This window comes from Bicyclus anynana, chromosome 10 (genome assembly GCF_947172395.1).
Source record: "Bicyclus anynana chromosome 10, ilBicAnyn1.1, whole genome shotgun sequence".
NCBI lineage: Eukaryota > Metazoa > Arthropoda > Insecta > Lepidoptera > Nymphalidae > Bicyclus > Bicyclus anynana.
The window spans coordinates 6908628-6925454 of NC_069092.1; the positions used below are offsets into that span (position 1 = coordinate 6908628).

Here is a 16827-nt window from a genome sequence, read left to right on the forward strand (position 1 = left end):
CAATAGTAACACACGAACGAACTTTATAAAATGTTGTTTGGGCTTATCTCAGGAACGGCTGATCCGATTTCTATGACACTTACACCGGAATATATGTGAGGTTATTGAACAAATTACTCGTATAGGAATAGGATATATACCTATCGTATAGGAAAAATTCTTGATAGCCGCAGGGTTTCTGGAAAACTCAATTTCACGTAGAACCTCGCGTGCGAGAGCGTTAGACATAAAATTATAAGTTCTTATTTTCGATTATTTTTAGTGGTCAAAGTGTTGATAGGACCTAGTCAAAGACCTCGGTCAAAGTCTACCTCGCACTTGACGGAACTTTTTGCTCAAAATCCGGCCCCGACAGGCAATCAGATCCGTACAGAAATAATCACCATTTTTGTGAATGGCGGAATTGAAAGCATTTGTTCGTTAATCGCGTTTTCAAGGTCTAACGAATGTTATTATATTTTTAAAATAAGTCGCCCGACCGGAGTAGATATATCAATCATCGCGTCAGCTAAAGTTTCTCTTAATTGTAACTGAACCTAGATAAAACAAAAAACTTACACGTTAAGTTACCCGGATTGTGTTTTCAATGCCATATGCTTATTAGGTATGTATTTCCATTATATACCTACCGTTACCTACTTATTTTACCTATATCAAAAGCGATTTACCTGTACAAAACGTGTGATTATTGATGTTCTATTTTATGATGACGGTATTACTTTGGTTGTAATACTAGAAAGGTACTTTAGACAAGCGTTAAGCAGGCGCCTTAAGTCAGCCACTGACGATCAAGTAATCTATATAGACGAGTAAGTAATCTATATAGGTATTTCCATTATATACCTACCGTTACCTACTTATTTTATATCAAAAGCGATTTACCTATACAAAACGTGTGATTATTGATGTTCTATTTTATGATGACGGTATTACTTTGGTTGTAATACTAGAAAGGTACTTTAGACAAACGTTGAGCAGGCGCCTTATGTCAGCCACTGACGATCAAGTAATCTCACATGCCTGGCATGATGTTATCGATCAGTTTTATCGGCTGTCAAGCCGTTAGCGCTGCAGTCATGAGAGATTACTTGATCGTCAGTGGCTGACATTGGTGTACATAATCATTGTTAAAAAATCATCTGTTCGTGAGTGATTGCTAAGAAAATGTCTGCGTTATAATAACTCAATTTGTAGTAGATACCTACTTATGTAGGAAACTGGAGAACTTCACTTGATCTGAATAAGATTCCGATGAAAAAATCCTCGTAACAAATCATATTATACCTTAACAGTCGTAATAAACAATAACTGCTTACCTATTAACATATTAACTCTTGTAGCTTTTTTATATTTTCACTAAGTAAAGGTACTTACAGGGGAATCACAATCGTGAGAAAATAAAAAATTTGAATTAGATAATCTACTAAGTAATATCCGGTCAAATTGAAGTAGGCAAGTAGGTGTGTCCGGTCTCTTGGACCGGTATTTTGAAGTTCAAACGTCAGATAGTCGTGACGAACTATAACGACTCGCATGGCAATCAAAGGTGATCAGTCTGTACAATCAACCATAAGTTCATGACTCAGTAGCAGTCTCATGGATCGATTGCAATTAGTGTAATTTGCGACACAGAGCTGCGTGATACTTGCGGAACCACCTATAGGTATATTAAAAAAATGCAGTGATTTATGGAAGGTTTACGTACCTACCTTGGTACGTAGATAATATATAGGTAATAAAATAAGGTAGAACGGAGCCTGGATTTCGGAAGCGCGTTTGTTTCCAGTAAAGATGAGTTGCAGAGCTATGGGCTAGCTCCGAAAAATAATAATGAGAATTAAAGAAAGAGGATTTTTTTTATTCACTTGTTAGCCCTTGACTACAATCTCACCGGATGGTAAGTGATGATGCAATCTAAAATGGAAGCGGGCTAACATGTTAGGAGCAGGATGAAAATCGGTTTCTACACGACATCGCACCGGATCGCTAATTCGCTTGGCGGTACGTCTTTGCCTGACCTGGACCAATTATGAAAACCTCAAACAGCCGAGTCGGTGATCGAACCCAGGACCTAACCTAAAACGGAGTTTTGGAAATTCACTGCGCCACATAGACCGTCAAAGATTTTTCGGTAGACATTGAAAAAAGTCTAAAACTAATTTACATTCTTATTGTATCTATCTTTTACGCAATCGTAGTGAAAACTGGGCGCTTAACACTCTGTTTCTATTGAGCTTCTCGCCTAGCCTCGGTATTAAAAATACCTACCTACTATTACTCCGAGATGAAAAGCTATTGTTGCACAATGAAAAACAATAATGAATTATTTTTCTATATTTCATTGTTAGCTTTTAAGTATATAAAGCAAGGTTACAATCCATAATAGGTCCTTTTTGTTAAAAATGCAAGTCTTTCTGTCTTGTTGTTATTGTTAGCAGGACCTTTTTACGGTTTAACCGCTGAACCGATATAGTTGAATTTTGGTACAGTAATAAACGGACCGACGATTGAAGCAGGACATATGTATCCTACTTTTAATTCCGGCAAAATCATGGTTTGTGAAAAACGAAATTTCAGATGAACTAAATCATATTGGTATAGGTTAGTTGGTACGCCCAAAACGCGTTATAACGAAGAACCTTTCAAATCGATTCTGCAATACACCAGTTTTAAGCAATATTGGTATTTTTTTCGTAACATTATACGCATAAATAAAACCCGCGCGGGTACAATTACAGACACGATGCTTATTGCACGAGATAACTCGGTGCATAGGCACTGCTGTCGGTCACGGCTTACGAGCTCACGCACTACATAATCACCTGTGTACCTAGGTAGGTACATATTCTCTATGCCGGATTATGTTGGGATAGTTAGAACGTTAGACACTATGAGCCTCATAAGAAGGCTTAATCACTAAGCGGGCAATGTAGCGATGGAGTTTTTCCCGCAGAAGAAACAAAGTCACCGACTAGATACGAGTAGCTAAGGTGTGGCAAAGTTGAAGTGACAATAGTTCGAAGAGGCGATAAGCTGGGAGGCTTCGACCGTGGTTAGTTACCACCCTACCGGCAAAGACGTACGTTAGCTTTTCGGTAGGATGTCGTGGAAACCGAAATATTACCTATACGATTTTATATCTTAGATTGCATCACTTACCATCAGGTGAAATTGTAGTCAAAGTAACTTGTAAAGAATAAAAAAAGACGACGACGGATCCCAAGGAGTTGGATTGAACAGGCGCTTTCCGGTGTCGCACCGGAAAGTGATGCAATCTAAAATGGAAAATCGTATAGGTAATATTTCGGTTTCCACGTCATCGTATACCGGAAAGCTAACGTAACGCTTGGCGATACGTCTTTGCCGATAGGGTGGTAACTAACCACGGTCAAAGCCTCCCAGCCTATCGCCTCTTCAAACTATGAGCCTCATAAGAAGGCTTAGTCACTAAGCGGGCCAACCTGTTCAACCTACAGTGGACTGACGACATCAAGCGAATCGCAGGGAGTCGTTGGATGCAGGCGACTCAGGATCGTGGTATTTGACCTTCCAAAATGCTTGTCCTGCAGTGGAAGTCCATCGGCTTATGATAGACACATACGTCATACGTTTGATATAAGTACATATTATATGGACTACGGCAATGAAGCTACTCGTACCATGTCTCTACTATACAAAAAAATGTTTACCTACTTATTTGAGTAGATGACGCGGTAAGCTATTATTTCTTAATTTAATATGAAATCACTATACTTTTACGTAATTTATTATGTTGACTCGTAGATGGAAAAGATGATCATTAAATTATTATGAGTAATTTCATGAAAGATAAATATAACTGCAGACGCTATCTTTATCGTCATGTCTGCAAGCACGCACCACATAGAAGTATTAATTTACAGTAGGTATTCTGTAGCAAACTTGCATACACTTACATTTTTCGACTTCTTTTGCTGTAGAGTAGATCCATATTTGTCGAAGGAGCAGGCATTAATTACAGTAACTTTACCGCAATGTTTTAGCAGAACGCAGATTTGACAGTTTTTGAGCAAATTTGAGTCGAGCAGCAAATTTGATTCAGACTTGAACCTCTGCTCTGAGGTATATCAACGTAACTATTTTTTGGAAATCTAAATAAATAAATACAACCTATATTTTTCTCAGATTTCCTATTCATTGTTAGCAGAATTTATTTTCAGTATTTGTTTAATTAAATATTTATGTCTTTTAGACAACTGGTTCGCTATCATTTACCGACTTACACCATATGAGGGTAAATAATTAAATATCTGCCTCGTACAAATGGCGTTACTCATAAATTAACCCTCACTTACTTATGATATCCGTGTCCATTATATACCCATATCGTATTAAATTCCTAATACGTACCTACCTACTGATCGCGAGAAACATTTTATGCAAATCTTATATGTAATAGGTACAGTTGTTCATTGTACAAGATCATAGTTTATTACGTGCGACTAATAGTCGTAGTAATTGTCACAAAGATTCACCCAAATGTATGAGCATTCGTAGAAAGTCTGTTATTATGGTGAAAGTCACACGACTATGGCAGGAATGACGCCAAAAGTCGTTACGTAATGTTGAGGTCTCTGATTAGAGGTGACGCTCAGCTGGTCGCGAGGCTATACACCATTATTATGGACTTCGTACGTGAACATCTGAACTAACGGGTCACATGGCTAACTTATGGTACTTTAAAATTACAATCACTTCTCTTCTTCAATCACAACTGTTGTTTAAGTTCGTACTTTAGACGCTAATACCAATGTTTAAGAATTTAATTACTTAATACATCCTCGTAGGTAGGTACTTAATACATCGTTCCTTGTAGGTAGGTACATCATTAGATACATAGTATAAAATTAAGTTGTTTCTGCTGTAATAGTTCCGTTTAATTGTTTAAAACATCTAAGTGTCATCATCTTACGAGTAGATACTATTAACCGGACTTTAATGCAGTTTTCAGCAAAAGTTAGTGATTCAAGCGGAAGACTTAAATGTATAGAAAGGATATACATAGTACAGAAAAATAATATATTAGATTTAAAAGTGAAGGCACAGCGTCTACCAGGCCTCACTTTTCGTTCCGGTTTGCAGCGGACGGAAGGAGCAGGATGTGCATAATATTTATTACATAGTATAGGTACGTGCGAAGCCGGGGCTGGTCACTACTATTATATATTAATTGTAGATTTTATCATAGAACATAAAGCGGATAAGCTGGTGGATATTATAGTCACGCATATAATGCTTTACGGGCAAAAAACATTTTACCCGTATTATCAACGCTGATGCAATTAAGTTGTGATGATGAATTGTTAATGAAACGACAAAGCTTTATAGATCATTTAAATATTTGTAGCCAATTTAACTTTTTACGTAAGTAGGTACCTTACTTGTGTTGTGGGTAAAGAAAAAGTTCCAATATCAATATACCTACCTTTAAAAAACATAAGTAGACTTTTAACAACAGAGTTGCGACTTCTTAGTCACGAATTTACATACATACGTGATGTGTTAATTTTTTTATTATTTAACTAGGTAGATGATAAGTACCTATCACATAAAAGCTTTGATGCCATGACATGACCATTGAGAAATCGCGTGCAGTCCCTTTGTAACCAATTCACTTAAATTTGATTTTGTAATAGAAATCGTAACAAACATGTATGCTTACAATCTACAACTCGTGATAGTCTAAGATCCGGTATTCTTGAATATATACCCTCATCTGTTATTCGTTAGTGATATGTATTAAATTCTAGATAATGTTTACAATGACATTGCAAATAGATTGCCTAGTTAAATTGCGGCTATACACCTTTTTCATACAAAATCTAGGAAACCATGAACTAGCTCAACGGCAACCTAATACAGTTAAATTAGGCATAAAATAAGCTTTAAGAGTAAATAACTGATGAGGGTATTTTTGCGGTGTAAAGGCAGGCAATCTTTACTTTTTCAATTCCTTTTGGTATATTATATTAAATACTGTATGATTTTTATTAATTAACCACTGAAACAAGTAGATTAAATAAATCAAAAACAAATAATCATTTAATACTGTTCGGGCGCAATTTAACTAAGCAACCTATGTAGGTACAATGTGTATAATATTTTCTATTTTTTTATAAGATTTATTTCTTATTCCAATTAAATAACAGATGAGGTTATATATTTCTTATGCCGGATCTAGTACCACGATGACTGTTGCAAATTGACGTCAGAAAACTCAATTCATATTGATTTCATTGTCATACAGCAAGTCTTTAACTTCAATACTAGAGACTGTTAAACTTATATGTAACGGTGTTTCCGTACAAAAAATTTGGGCTAACAGCGTCATCCGCATTACTTTAGGAAATTCCATTCTCAAATTCACTAGGTTAGTAAATCTACGTACTTAATTATATGGATTTCGCGCATGCTTAGCTTTATATGGTCAACACTCGATTGCATCGTTCACATTGAGAGCTCTTGTCACTAAAAGAGAACCGATACTTACCTATTACTTACCTATTACCAGAGCCGTGATAGCCCAGTGTATATGACCTCTGCCTCCGATTCTGGAGGGTGTGGGTTCGAATCCGGTCCGGGGTATGCACCTTCAACTTTTCAGTTGTGTGCATTTTAAGAAATTAAATATCACGTGTCTCAATCGGTGAAGGAAAACATCGTGAGGAAACCTGCATACCAGAGAATTATCTTAATTCTCTACGTGTGTGAAGTCTGTCAATCCGCATTGGGCCAGCGTGGTGGACTATTGGCCTTATCCCTCTCATTCTGAGAGGAGACTCGAGCTCAGCAGTGAGCCGAATATGGGTTGATGACGACGACGACGACTTACCTATTTAATTAACTGACGACCCTTTAACTTATTTTAATAATTCACACTAATATTATTTGTGTGTAAGTGTGTAAGTATGTTTGTTCCGCTTATACGCTGCGGCTACTGAAGCGATTTGGCTAAAATTTGGAATGGAAATAAATTTTACTTTGGATTAACACATAGGCTACTTTTCATCCCGGAAAAAGCCATGGTTCCCGCGGGATTTGTGAAAAACTGAATTCCACGCGGACGAAGTCTAGTCTTTTAATAATTATGAAAACTTTGAGTATACTGTACATCTACCTTCCTATTTATTTATTTATTTAATGCTTGTGTGGATTGACAACTTAACTAAGATAAACAGAAAATATAAAATTGTAAATTGCAAATTGTAAAACTTTCAATGGTTATAAAAAAAACAACTGAGTATCTTGCTGGCTCTATTTGAATCTCTTTGCTAAAATATTACGAAACGATGATAAAGATTAATTATTACATAAAATAAATTATGTTTAATAAATTCAAATTAACTCTTATTGAACAATAATGTCTGCGATATACGTTACATACGACTAGATATATCAAGAACTACTATGAGTAATGAGTATGTTCTGTGTCTACTAATAAAAAAAAATATTAAAGTAGGCATTTACCTACCTTCCTACTCCATAAAGACGTTTCCGATCGAAACGTGGCCTAGCACAAGCGTGTTACTTTACCGAGTCCATTCACCCGATGCCAACTTTCCAAAATATCCTACCCAATGATCACGAATACCTACTAAGAACACTGAATTACCAAGTTTCATCATCGGATCTCATGCAATCTAGCTTCCGATGTGTCTGTCAAATGCTGAGCAAAAAGCATGACATATTTAATTAGGTTAAGCGATATCTCACGACTCACGAGTGATCCACTTATAGGTAATAGATATGGTATCTGATCATATTCTATAAGTTATGAGTAGCTCGGAGTATCTCTGCGTGATTGAATCAGAAATGAGGAGATCCGCAGAAGAACCAAAGTCAACGAGTCGCGAAGTTTAAGCTTAAGTGGCAGTGGGCGGGGCACATAGTTTGAAGACCCGGTGGACATTGGGGTCCCAAGGTGTTGGAATGGCGACCCCGTACTTGAAAGCGCGGTGTTGGTTGACTCCCTACCAGGTGGACTGACGACATCAAGCGATCCGAAGGATTCGCTGGATGCAGGCGGCTCAGGATCGTGATTTTTGGAAGTCCCTACAAAAGGCTTTTGTTCTGCAGTGGACGTCCATTGGCTGATACGATGATGATATAAATAGATACTTAATAAAATCCGCCAATAATAAACATTCAACGTTTTATCTTAACCATTTAATACAAAATTAACTAAGTAGATAAGCAAGATAATAATTTTAATTAACGATTTTAAAAATAGGAAGTACCTATATTTGTAATCTAATCTTATTGAAAGTAAATATACTGGTGAGTACTTAAATAAATTAAAGGCCTTGGATTTATCTATGGTCTAGCTTATAACATCAATTGCAAGTTTAATATTCACGTAGCTTGCGACATCGCCTCTATCTCATTGCCTTTCTCTGCAATTTACATTTGTTTATAGCGAAATAGTCTTCGTTTCAATTCCAGAATCCAGACCAAATTGTACTCCTTTTGCATACACAATCTGATTGCATCCAAAACCTCATCTTCACGTAAACTGTATACCAAATACCATTTTGAAAAATTGTTTATGTTTTTTTCATTATCTGCAGGTAAATACAGAGAACGTAAAATAGACGCGGCACAAATGCAGTCAGCTTAAAATCATGAGTGCTATTTTAATTAAACTGGTTCTTTTTTTGTTTCTTTTTATTATTTGCCATAACTTTTTAATATGACTAATATTTCCGTTCCCCTCTAATTAATCGGAAACTGTTTTAGGAATGACTACAACAGTAGTCCAGCGGGCGGGGATTGAACCCATCTCTCGGCGTGAGACAGACACGTTTACCATTGAGCTATTGAGGCTTTAACTTTACCAGCCGTTAAGCCAAAACATTGCTAAAATGAGATACAAAATTTTAAACATACTTCACGTAAAAGTGTAGTTCCACAACAAAATATAGAGCTAACGTTTAAAAGTAAGATTAAAGTTTCTATTATTATTATTTTGCTAAGAAATTGACAAAAAACTCTACAAATAACTTTCTATGTTTGTAATTTATTGTTATGTTATAACTTTATTATGAATATCATTATTTTTATTACAATCACCGCAATCTTTAATAAAAATAATTAAGTATTAGCATTAAATTTCTATTTACATTCTTTAGTGTTGCATCGTAAACGTTCTGCTCAAGTCGGTCAAGGGGACTGAGTTAATTGTTACTTGCATTATTTTTTTAAATGACTGTGTTTAACATGTTTTTTTCTTAAAAAATATATATTACTTTTTGTTATACAAATTTTTCTTTTACAAGGTTATATATTCCGAGATAAGTTATCTTCATATGTAATCTTATTTGTTGTAAATGATGCAGACTAAGAAGGTCTTTTCTGCCAGTCTAAGAAGGTAGCAGTCTTAATTGGTATACGTACCTACAAGGTAGAGTGCGTTTGCTTTACGTAAATCAACCTACTGTTAAAGATATAAGGGTCCAGACTAAAGTGCCTGTCTCTCTGAAGCGCATGGTTGCCCGTATTTTACCGGCAACCATGTGCTTCAGAGAGACAGGCACTATAGTACTTCAGTCACACAATCCTACTAGGTATTAAAAATATATAGTATTCCAATGATCTTCAGGAATATTGGTATACGCAAGCGCAGATCCACCGTTATCGATCTAGGAGCGACTTCATATTTCGCACTACGCCGATTGGCTGTGATGGCCGAAGGGTGGCTGTGACGACATCAGATTGTTTTAATAACGCGCATCCGCACTTTTATGTATCTACTTATCTACTCTATAAACTAGAGAACTCATGTCTGCCATCATGCAGAGGAAATAGAGCTTGTTTGGACACCTACCCACTTGTCGACGAGCCCAGTTTTCGTTTCCAGGAAAAATCTTGGAAGGGAAGATACTGGACAAGACCCGGTCGTCAAAAGAGATTTGCTTAGACGACATTAGAGTGTTGACCAGACTCGACTATATCGACCCTCAACTGAAACGGTTTTATGGAGGACAGGATACTGACCGCCAAACTTTTTTTATGGAGATGGCACCGCGTGATGATGAAGATGGCTGTATAAAGATATATGGTAGGTAATTAAGGAGTCTTACAAAATATCCTATGCTAATACCAGGTGGTCTGTAACAATTAACAGGCGCAATAGCAGAGACCTGCAATTATATCACTGGCCACTATTTCACCATTCCCGTGTTCATTGTCACGGTACAATAGCAGAACGCTATTCTTTGAAGACCACTTACATATCACTTTCAATAAATCTTTTAACAACATGGCAATTATAAAGTGAATTAATGATACCTACATTCATTGTACTCGTAAATTGCAAGTGTTTATATGTTTATTTCATAAATTGCAAGCGTTTATTTCTTTTTTACTCGCTGCTTTTTGAAGTTCACGTCTGCAAATAGGTACAGAAATAGCTTCAAATATTTCTCCGGTTTTCGTATTGTTTTTTTATGATTCTTTGTTACCAAGAATCATAAAAAAACAATACGCATACACAACAAAAAGGCTTTAGTCATAAGAAATTGAGAATAGTTTCACTGAATTAAAGCAATAAATCTTCGGAATCGACCTAGGTACTTAAAGCACGTAAGTATTTTTAGCATGCGAAACAAGCATTTAAGGATTTCTTTTATTTTAATGTCATTTTACAAGAGTAGTAAAATACGAAGCTATATTCCATTCCTAACACTTTTAAAAAGAAGAGATATATGGTAAATGCAAAATTACGGACTTCTACAAGTCACACTACGTAGAACAAACGTAAAATATTACGTGAACTGAACACATATAGTGATCAAGTTACGTCTGTAGAATCCAAATAGAAGTATAGTATATTGTCATCATGACATTTACAACCGATTCTTATAGGGATTCTTATTCTTAGGTCGGCAATGGCCGAGGCCACTTAAAAGTGTTTGCAAAATTGGCTGGATGCTTAAGCGGATATAGAGATTATCTTCCTCAGAATACATTTATGAGCGAATCTAGGGAAGGTAATATGAAGCTAGAATCTGTAATTATTACCTCTTTACGTTGTAAATTGACATTGGTGGAGGGCTAATATTACTTAACTAGCGGACGACCGCGACTTCATCCGCGTGGATTTCAGTTTTTCGCAAATCCCGCGGGAGCCATGGATTTTTCCGGGATGAAAAATAGCCCATGTGTTGATGCAGAGTAAAATCCATTTCAAAATTCAGCCAAGTTGCTTCTAAAGCCGCAGCACAAAGGCGGAACAAACATACACATTTACACACACATAGACTTACACACAAACTTTCCTTTATAATATTAGTGTGATGAGAACTTTCTTAGTTTACCACATTTTAACCGCATTTTTTTAGATTTCAAAATGAGACCCTAAAGTAGGATACCGATAAATTTTAGAAATATTTAACTTATCGTACCTTTTAGTCAAAGCCTCGTACCAGTTTTAAAATAATCGTTATTGACCGTCACTTGGGTCATGGGAGGAAATAGCATTTATTTTAAAGAAATTTTTACCGAATTAAAATTAAAGCGTTAAGGACGTGACCACTTTAGGTCAGGTATGAAGGTGAGTCAATTTGTAACGACCTTTTCAGTGTAATCACGTTGACGAACTGTGAGGCGGATATTAATAGCCTAGTCTGTGACTTGCAAGAACGGAAACACGATAAAACAACAGATCTGACAAAATTATCTCTCTTATAATCACGAAATAGGCAAAGCCCGCGATTTCAACTGCATGGAATAAAAATAAAGAGAAACTCCCGTCAAAATTGGTCTAGCCGTTTCAAAATTTAACCAGAACAAAAATTAATTATTTTATTTATTATAAATTTAAACTTAATATACTGATATTTCTTTGTTTATTTATTGGATAATTTTTAGTTTAATTTTATTTTCATTAATACGTAATTTAATTTAAATAAAAATGACATGAATAACCCCATTTAAAAATTAATAAATTACTAATTACTAATTACTAAATACACTCAGTTTGCTAATAATAGCTATAGAAATATAAAAATTTTAATAAAATATATGTACAATTTATGATTATTTACGTTAACATTCAGAGTCATAGATTTCGCCTCGTCAAATAATTAATTATTAATATGTATCTGTTGGCTGAATAAAGAATAGTAGAAGTATATTTTTAATTTCGTTTATTCCAAGTAGGCCTAGATTACAAGTACATTTTATACGTTCCAGTTACCACCGTTCGAAAGGCAGGTTTTGCTGAGAAGAGTCTATTTCATTGTCTATTCAAATATATTTATATATTTTTGTCAATAAGTCTTTGCTAACCAAAAGTATGTAGTATGAGAGCGAAAGGATATCAGGAGAACAGCAGGCTAGCGACTGTCATCGTCTCAGTGTTGTTGTTGCAACCGGCGTGTGGTGATCTGGGTCAGCGGCACTGTCACCGCGACTGTCCACTGCCGCATACACCGGTTATCTGATTCATATTATAACTGCTAGATAAATGCAACAAAACACGAAGAAAGTGTTTTATAGTAAATAGCTGATCCAGCAAACGTTGTTTTGCCATATCGCTATTAATAAATACTGGTAGATGGTAGACGAGGCAAAATTTAGAGTCGTATGTATTTTTATGCATCATAATTCAAAAAATAAAAATAAAATTGTCAAAAGAAATATTATGGGTGGGTCACCCTTATCATTTAGGGGTATGAAAATTTGAAAAAAACATGTTGACTGATTCTCAGACCTATACGATATGCACACAAAATATTATTTCCAGTCGTTTCGGTAAAGTTTGATAACAAACATGGCGTCACGAAGTTTTTATATATTACAAGATAGTCTTTGGGCTCAGGAAAAAACATTTATACATGACTACTGCTTAACTTTGTGTATGTGTTCATGACGTGTGTCAGATAAAATTGAACGTAGCGAACCATGGTGGTGGGGATTGTCCTTCCAAGCCATGTTCCAGACTTACCAATATCTTATCATCGTACCAATACAACCAAAGTCAACCCGTCTTCCAACAATAGAATAAGTGTATATTCTTGTTTAAAACCATGATTTTAATCGTTGGTAAATATATTGGACATAAGATATATAACGTGTGTTTTTATGCATAGAAAAGCAATTTTCGTATATATGTATAAATAATTAATTGGCTAATTGTAATTACTTGGTAATAAACAATATAATTATTAGTTAGTCGGGTATTTAACCCTATTTAACGGGAACTCTACAAGTATTAATTGTATTAAATTAGTATACAGAAGAAGAAATGCTTTACTGCACACAAAAAATATAAAACAGATGAAATATTTAAACTAATAATAACATGTAAAGGCGGACTTATTGCTATAAGCAATCTGTATCAGGCAACCCCTGACGACAGGATCTAGGTAGGTACGTAATCGTAAGAAATAGACTTGTTGCAATAATTATCCATAATATTAAGCTATTCTTTAATTTGTAATATGAATTCTTATTCATATTATAATTACCTATAAAATGAGATATAAATGCTAATGATAGAAAGCTGGATGTTAGTTTCCTAGGCAAGAGTAATACTTATATTAATTTAATTGCGCGTGCTATTTGTACTTGCGTATACAAGAGGTAGATAGGTAATACGCCAGTATAGATACCGAAGTAAAAACTTTCATTCTAAAACGATACGGAAACAAGTGATCGACTTTCTCTCCTGATTTTCTTATAGGTATATATTAATGTCTACCTACATTAACCTTTTTATGTCATTGTAAAGTGAAAATTACATAAGTGTTATTTAGTATTACTTACAATTTAAATATTTGTGCTTCCGGTAAAATGTTCGTATTGAATGAGTTGTCCATTCAGATATTATGTATGTATTCTACTAATATACATATCGTTGTATAATACTTACTAATGAACTTGCAAATTACGCATTGGTTATTATCGTTATGCTATAGGGGCCGGTCTCATCACCGAGTCTGTACCTATAGACGATTCTTTCCCGTTCGGAAAATATTGTTATTTTGCAAACAATTGCCATAATGAGAATATTGGTCTATTTAAAAGATTTGGCAATTATAATTTTAATAAATCCAGTATCTAACAATTAAAACGTCTGATAAGATATGTATTAGATATATGATATTCGGAGCATCGCCAAACGATTTAGCGTTTTGGTACGATGTGTAGAAACCGTAAGGGGTGTGGATTTTCATACTACTCCTAACAAGTTTCAGCTTCCATCTTAGATTGCTTCATCAGTTACCATCAGGTGAGATTCGAGAGCTAACTTGTAAATAATTAAAAAATATATACTTGTCCTCAATTTAACTCGAATACGAGCAACATGGCAAAGCACCTGCTTTAGCGGTAAAATATTACCTATTCATTTAACAATCTTAGAATAAAATCACAATCACCGTGCAGTGGCTAGGGATGTGGTGTGACAATGACAACATTCACGTAATTGGTTTCGCAACAAGATGGCCATTTCGTATGTGTTGCCTGCAAAGGCACCTTCACCTACTAAACTAGATTGTTTTCATCCTAAATAGTATGTTTGTTTGTAAAATAAGGCCTTTGGGATCCTTGAAAACGAAAATAATGTAAAAATAACATTGAAAGTTATCCAAACATAACGCATCTAGACACTTATCAACAATTTAATGACTATTACAATACAACAGTAAGAGACATTAATTAAATAAGTAATTTTCGTAGCTTTTATGATTACATTCGTCATATTCATAGTCACTTTATTAGCAAAAAAATTACAAATGAAGGTGTACTTAAAGTTAAAATTAAAATTTGATTAGTAATATGAAACAGCCATTAGAAAAGCTGAGGATCGGACTGTGTGGAGGTGCATTGTTAACAACTTATCGAAGGGACTGCAGTGCGGACACGACCTTCAGCAATGAAGAATGCGACCAAGAAGAAGATGAAACCGGTAAGTGGCACAAGTATACCTCTTTGACCGACAGTTACATATTTGTTTTTTTTGATGTGGAGACTCTTGGGCCATGGAGTAGCAGTGCCAAAAGAATTTTCCAAATTATTTCACCGCGGCTAGTTTTGTCTCGACTGATGACAGAAGAGGTGGCTAATTTTCTGTGCAAATGATCAGCCTGGCTGTCCAACGATGCAACGCAGTCAGATTTCAAGTGGATAAGATTTGTATTGTTATTAAGATAAGTTAGCTTAAATTCCCTATTGTATTTTTTTTTAATAAAAAAAAGTATTATGTAGATTACTAACATTTATCAGCCTATAGACGTCCTCTGCTAGATATAGACATTTTATTGAGCAGATAAGGTTAACACTTGGCTGTTGAGGAAACTAAGAGAGAGTGGTACTAGTTTCACCTTTACACCTCTGTGATTTCATTAAGCACAAAATAAATGTTTCAGATTATAAACAACACGCTGAGTTAGTGAATTTTGAAGGAAACACATAGTTCTTTTTTTTTTTTATTCTTTACAAGTTAGCCCTTGACTGCAATCTCACCTGATGGTAAGTGATGGATGAAAATCCACACTCCTTTCGGTTTCTACACGACATCGTACCGGAACGCTAAATCGCTTGGCGGTACGCCTTTGTCGGTAGGGTGGTAACTAGCCACGGCCGAAGCCTCCCACCAGCTAAAACTACGGTTCGGTACGTAACTACGGTACGGGTTCTTACGAGTTACTATATAAAGTAAACAATGTGTTATTATTGTGTTCTAGGGACCTTTAGCGCTGACATTGTAATAAATACTTCTCTAATGGTGGGAACGAAACGACGGCGCTGTACACGTATAAAAGGTTTCGTTGTTTAACAATTATCATGTAAAGGTAACTTAGGTAACAATATACAAACACTAACTGTAGCAACTTTGAATAAAAGTTTATTTATCTACTATATAAATTTCATATAGTAGCTTTAAATGCGTTGAACTCTTTATTACTAAACTAGCAGAACCTCGCGGTTTCACCCGCGTAGTTCCCAATCCCGTGGGAATGCGGGAATAAAATATAGCCTTTGTTACTCTCTGATAATGTAGCTTTCTATTAATGAAGGAATTTTTCAAATCGATACAGTAGTTTTTATGGGAATCCGGTAGAAACTGCTCCAGTACAATTCTTGGACTGCTTCATTCTTTAAAAGAGTTAAGATCAAGTGTTATTAATAGTAATTAATATAAAGTGTTTTTAAATGATATCAGCTATAAGAAAATTATCGTTTTGTTTTGAAAGTGTTTTAATAGTAAAAACCAATTCAAAATGTGTTTATATCATGATTGTATTTACCTGCAGAAATCCAGTAGGTAATAGATAAAACGTGGTTTTAAAATTTAATTACGTTACAGTGCATTTAGGTAGGTAATTGAGTCCAGTTGTCATTTATTGTAATTTATTGATTCCATAAATAAATAATGTGCTCACATGGTTATGTAGGTCAAGAGAAGTCTACTAGTTAACTTCTATACAAACTATAATGAGATAGTAGAAGCCGAATGTCTGTGGTTTGAATAAAGTTATATTACTAACAAATAAATTACCAAAAATGTAATTAGGTAGATAAAACAAAAGATTTTCTTTGTCTGTCTTTTCCGGAACTACTGTCTAGAAATTGATGCGATTTCATTGAAAGTTTAAGCGAAGTAGGTATAGAGCAACACAAAATTTTAGTTTAATTAAGATCGGTAAATGAAACAAAAATGTTATCACAATATCAGGCGGAAGATTTCATGGACATTCGTGAGCCAGTAAGTATGTTGATAATAATTTATTTTTTTTATATTCAAAGCCAATTAATTCCAATTCTTCACTTACTCATATTTTT

General features: G+C 35.0%; 1 protein-coding gene across 1 annotated transcript in view; it reads right to left on the bottom strand.

Annotated features, from left to right (window-relative positions):
- Nucleotides 1–16827, bottom strand: part of LOC112043642 (uncharacterized) — a 35017-nt gene that overhangs the window by 8995 nt on the left and 9195 nt on the right. The window lies entirely within an intron of this gene.